Genomic DNA, 6,260 nt, shown 5'->3' with positions numbered 1-6,260 from the left:
CCTCTCCTCCCCCACCCCCCTCTCCTCCCCCACCCCCCTCTCCTCCCCCACCCCCCTCTCCTCTCTCTCTCTCTCCTCCCCAACCCCCACCGCCATCCTCCGTGCCTCTCTCTCTTTCCCCCCACCCCACCAAAACAAGGTCTGGGTCATAAGCTTTTTAGTGTGAGAGCACCAGGCTTCCCCAAAGCTTTAACCCCTCCTGTTGCGCCTGTGACATAAAATATTTGCAAACATGTTCAGCACTCTTATAAAATATAATATTGTCATTGGGCTATTCCTCTGACTCTGTAAATCCTAACCTCCAGGACCTTAATGCAGAATTAATCATTGTAATTGTTTATCTGTAGGTGGGGGAAGGTTACCTCGGACAGCAGTAGCTCTATTTTCAGTTGGTTAACTGTAGTGGGTGGGGGAACATTATTTTAGGCATCAACGATTAGGTTTTTGATTTTACTTTGTTTTATTGTTGGTACATTTTGCTGGCCTGGCAGCTTAACTAAAATCGACAATCATCCTTGGATGACATAACATTAACTATCCAGCAGTAAGCAGGTTTCCCAGAATAGCATAAGCTGCTTTTGAGTTTGTGCCACAAGTGTGACTGTCTCATCCAGCAGGGATTTGTAAGGAATGTGGGATATGACTGCAAGCCCGTGGTTTTATCCTGCGTCACTCACCTGACCGTTATAGCGTGTTACCGACCGGTTGATTTTGCTTCCAAACTGCATAACTTCTTACACAATTCCCAAGTATTGTTCTGCAGTGTTTAGCTCAGTGTTAATTTTAATTATAATTACATTGCTTTAGTTTTAGTATCAAAGCATATGTTATAAAATGTAATGGAAATTGAATCTATACCAACTTAGCTGTATTTTCCTGGCTTGTGGAGATAAAGGGAAACGCCTCTCTGCTGACTTTGTTTTTCTGTAGCTGAACTCCTTAAGGGTGCTGCTATTTACAGTGTAACCTCTGTCTGTGATTGTGGTAATATCTTTTCACACAGTTGGTTACTGGCTTAAAAGCAAAAAACTGCAGATGCTGGAAATCCAAAACAAAATTAAAAATACCTGGAAAAGCTCAGCAGGTCTGACAGCATCTGCGGAGAGGAATACGTTAACGTTTCGAGTCCATATGACTCTTCAACAGAACTAAGGAAAAATAGAAAAGTGGTGAAATATAAGCTGGTTTAAGGGGGGGTGGGACAGGTGGAGCTGGATAGAGGGCCAGTGATAGGTGGAGATTGCCAAAAGATCTCATAGACAAAAGGACAAAGAGGTGTTGATGGTGGTGATATTATCTAAGAAATGTGCTATTAGTTGATATTAAGGGTAGAAAGCAGGACGAGCAAGGTACAGATAGTCCTGGTGGGGGTAGGGTGGGGTGGGGTGGGATAGGGTGGGGTGAAGGGATCGAAATAGGCTAAAAGGTAGAGATAAAACTATGGATGGAAATACATTTAAAAATAATGGAAATAGGTGGGAAAAGAAAAATATAAATTATTGGGAAAAAAGGGGGATTGGAAAGTGGGGGGTGGGGATGGAGGAGAAAGTTCATGATCTAAAATTGTTGAACTCAATATTCAGTCCAGAAAGCTGTAAAGTGCCTAGTCAGAAGATGAGGTGCTGTTCCTCCAGTTTGCGTTGAGCTTCACTGGAACAATGCAGCAATCCAAGGATGGACATGTGGGCATGAGAGCAGGGTGGTGTGTTGAAATGGAAGCGACAGGGAGGTCTGGGTCATGCTTGTGGACAGACCGAAGGTGTTCTGCAAAGCAGTCACCCAGTCTGCGTTTGGTCTCTCCAATGTAGAGGAAACTGCATTGGGAGCAGCGAATACAATAGACTAAATTGAGGGAAGTGCAAGTGAAATGCTGCTTCACTTGAAAGGAGTATTTGGGCCGTTGGACGGGGAGGAGGGGGGAAGTAAAGGGGCAGGTGTTCCACCTTCTGCGGTTGCATGAGAAGGTGCCGTGGGAGGGGGTTGAGGTGTAGGGGGTGATGGAGGAGTGGACCAGGAGGGAACGATCCCTGCGGAATGCCGCCAGGGGGGGTGAAGGGAAGATGAGTTTGGTGGTGGCATCATGCTGGAGTTGGCAGAAATACTGGCTTTCTGTGCAGCTCTATTGGAAGCAGTTTGTTTGGAGTTTGTGAGCAAATTAACATGGCAATATTCTGAAGAGCGTGGAGTTATTCTTTGGCATCGTTATCACTTTCCGATAAAAAGATATCGACTCGAAACATTAATTCCTTCTCTACAGATGCAATCTGACCTAAATATTTCCAGTATTTTCTGGTTTTTTTTATGTCACTATCACTTTGCTGTTACGCGAACTGGCTATCACATTTCCTACATTACAACTGTGTTGCATTCCAAACATAGTTTGTTGGCTATAAAGTACTTTACCATTGCACTGTCTGTCTGCAATGACCATGTGGAAATATCTGTAATGTTTATTGATTATATTGAAGCACCTCATGATCTATGTGGAAAGTTGAATATGACTGCACTTTTTGTGATGGCCATTCTAAAACATATTGTAATGTTCTTTCATATATTTTATGAATAAAGTATATTTTTCCCAAAAAAAGCTGTAAAGTACATTAGGACAGCCTGAGGTTGTGAACGAGGCAATATAAACGCAAGTCTTTTTATAGTTGAGCCCAGTCCAGTCTGTTGTTTGTCACCAGTAATGGTCAGGAGTAGAAACTATGGTTGATTTTCCTTCCTCTTGCATGAGTTGCTAGGATCAGTCATGGTGCCCGATAGCTGCTCTACTTGAGGTTAGATGACTGAGAAAACAAATTTAAACCAGGGAACAATGCTGCTTTTATTCATTAAGACATGGGGAAATTGAGTGACTTTGTTTAAACAACCTTTAGGGGAGGAAGGTTCTGAAGTATTTTACTGCACAAATCCCCTAAGTGCATTATAGCCACATTTTGGAGGTATTGCTTTGTTTGAAGTTTCATGAATTCCTGGCTAATAATTTTACAACTTCGCCCCATCCATCATTTTTTTCTAGACTAATTGATGACAATTCTATGTAACTCCCAAAGGATAATGACTGAGCCTTCTACACTTGTAGTAATATAGCCCGTGTGTTTAATCTCCTGGAAATACTCACCATTATTGAATGATAGTAAATGTGGTTCACTTTTTTATTCCACCTGCCTGACACCTTTGCATAAATCTGAAGATACATTTGGCTGAATACCTATTGAAAGAAATATAGTGCTAGGTGTCCTGTTGAATGTTATAAATCTGAAAGGGGACATGCAGTTCCTAAAACAGTTCTGCTCAAAAGCCATTAACTTGCAATAATACAGACAATATCATTGAATGTTAAATAGCCTCAATCCTTAGGGTGTGTGAAGTTACTACAACAATAGCATATGGAACCATTAGAAGTAATATTTATACATTTTTGTTTTTAATAAGGCAATGATGCTGCAAAATTAAACTGGTAATCTTTTATGCTGGTACATAATTTATTCTCAGTGTTTTTGCTTTCATGCAGCATTTAATTGGTAGCGGTTGGGGAGTGCCTAGTTAAGACTGACAGTTTATATCTCGCAGAACAAAAAATTTGCATGACTCTGTTCCATGATCATCCAAGTGTGTAGCAATCACATCAAGGATAATTGGGATTTTAAGATACACCCACACAGAGCAGACCACACATGTCAAATGACAGAGAAATGAGTTCCAGCAAAACAAGTGAAGTATGAGCTGCTTTCAAGCTAAAGGTTGTAACATTTGTTAACTCGTCAGTAACTGTGCTGCAGTGCGGGAATTCAGTGTTAGTGGAAAAACTGGTGCGAGAAATGGAAGAAGGAATTCGCCCTGAAGACTAAGACTAAATGCGCCATGAGAACAGGGACCAGCCACAGGCCTGATCTTGAGAAGCATGCATTGGAATGGATCCTCGAAAATCGTCAGAATGCTTACATTGTCACCAGAAAAGCAAGGCGTATATACACATTTAAGTGGGTCAAATCAAACCCTGAGTCCACCTAAAGATTTCAGAGCAACAGCTAGTTGACATAGCTGCTTTATGGAAGGAAAATGTTTAGTGTTGCGGCAGAAGACCAAAATTACTCAAACAACAAAAGAACCTGATGCCAAAATTACCAGTTTCCAGCGATTCATCATCACACAGCCAAAAGACAAGTACCCATTCTGTCACATTGGCAACATAGATGAAATTCGATGAGTTTTGATATGCCCAGCAACTGAACTATAGTGTGGAAAGGTTTGAAAACATTCTAGTGAAAACCACAGAGCCTGAGAAGAATTCATGGTGGTACTGGCCTGCATAGCCAACAGAATGAAATTAAAACCTATGGTAATGTTCAAATGTAAAACCAAGTAAAAGTCAAGTTCCCTGCAGGAATGTTTGTGCATGTCCATGACAACTGGTGGATGGATGAGGATGGAGTGAAGTTGTTGGCTGATGTGTGGCCATCTGAATGCATGCAGCATTTGTAACCAGGTAGATGATTTGAAGGTGCAAGTAGAGGTAAATGGGAATGATTTGGTGCCATTGCAGAATATGGTTACAGGATGACCAGGTCTGGGAACTGAATATTCAGGGATATTTGTAATCTTGGAAGGATAGATGGAGGGGAGAAGGAGGTGGGGTAGCACTGTTAATAAAGGTTGAGGTCAGTACATTAATGAGAGAGGATCTTAGATCGAAGGATCAAGATGTAGAATCAGTTTGGGGGAGCTAAGAAACAGCAAGGGGCAGCAAACATTGTTGGGAGTTGCTTATAGGCCATCAAACTGTAGTGGTAATGGGCATGGTATAAATCAGGAATTAAAGCTGCATGTAACATGGGTGTTATAGCAATAATGGGTGACTTCAATTTTCATATAGACTGGGTAAATCTAATTAGCACTAATGCTATGAGGGAATGACTTCCTGGAGTTTATACGAGATGGGGTTTCTGGAGCAGTATGAGATCGGGCTATTTTAGATTTAGTATCAAGTAATGAGAAAGGGCTAATTAATAACCATATTGAATAGGAGCTATTAGGAAATAGTGACCATAATATGATAGAGTTTTACATTAAGTTTGAAAATGATATAGTTCATTCTGAAACTAAGGCCCTAAATCTGAACAAAGGAAATTATGAAGGTCAGAGGGGCAAGTTGGCTTTGATGGATTGGGAAAATACATTAAAAGATTTGACAGTAGACAGGCACTGGCTAGTATTTAGAGAAGCATTACATGGTCTACAACAAATTTACATTCCTCTATGACACAAAAACCCAACAGGAAAGGTGAGTCAACTGTGGCTAACAAAAGAAGTTAAGGATTGCATTAGATCAAAGGAAGTGGTTTATCAGGTAGCCTGAGGATTGGGATCAATTCAGAATCCAGCAAAGGAGGACCAAAAAATTGATAAAGAAAGGGAAAAGAGGATACAAATGCATAAAGGCAGACCGTAAAAGGAAAAGATTAACAAGGACAATTGTGGGTCCATTACAGCGGGAGACAGGATAATTTATAATGGAGAATAGGGAAATGGCGGAGAAACTAAACAATTTCTTTGTGTCTGTCTTCAAGGAGGAAAATACAGAAAATCTCCCAAAAATACTAGGGAACCAAGGGAGTAGTGAAAATGAGGATCTGAAAGAAATTAGTATTAATAAAGAGGTAGTACTTGAAAAATTAATTGGACTGAAGGTTGATGAATCCCCTGGACCTGATGAGCTACATTTCAGAGTGCTGAAAGAGATGGCTACAGAGATAGCAGACTCATTGGTGGTTATCTTTCAAAATTCTATAGATTCTGGAAAGGTTCCTGCAGACTGGAAAGTAGCAAATGTAACCCCACTATTTAAGAAAGGAGGGAGAGAGAAAAGTGACAATGACAAACCTGTTAGTTTGACGTCAGTAGAAGGGAAAATGTTAAAATCTATTACAAAGGATGTGATAACTGGACACTTAGAAAATAATGATATTCGGCAGAGTCAACATGGATTTATGAAAGGGAAATAATATTTGACAAATCTGTTGGAGTTTTTTGAGGATGTTACTTGTAGCATAGATAAACGGCAACCAGTGGATGTGGTGTATTTGTACTTTCAGAAGGCATACAATAAGGTCCCACACAGGAGGTTAGTAAACAAAATTTAAGCACGTGGAATTGGGGGTAATATACTGTGGACTAAGAATTGGTTAAGAGACAGAAAAAAAGAGAGTAGGAATGAACAGGTCATTCTCAGGATGGCAGGCTGTTACCAGTGGGGT

At 40.6% G+C, this 6,260-nt stretch overlaps 1 protein-coding gene across 1 annotated transcript in view; it reads left to right on the top strand.

Moving 5' to 3' along the window:
- The window catches only part of slc25a33 (solute carrier family 25 member 33), a 33,469-nt gene that overhangs the window by 1,007 nt on the left and 26,202 nt on the right, over nt 1-6,260 (top strand). The gene's annotated exons all lie outside the window — the stretch shown is intronic.

The sequence above is a fragment of the Cetorhinus maximus genome, chromosome 15 (genome assembly GCF_964194155.1).
Source record: "Cetorhinus maximus chromosome 15, sCetMax3.hap1.1, whole genome shotgun sequence".
NCBI lineage: Eukaryota > Metazoa > Chordata > Chondrichthyes > Lamniformes > Cetorhinidae > Cetorhinus > Cetorhinus maximus.
This window is presented reverse-complemented; position numbering and strand designations above follow the sequence as displayed.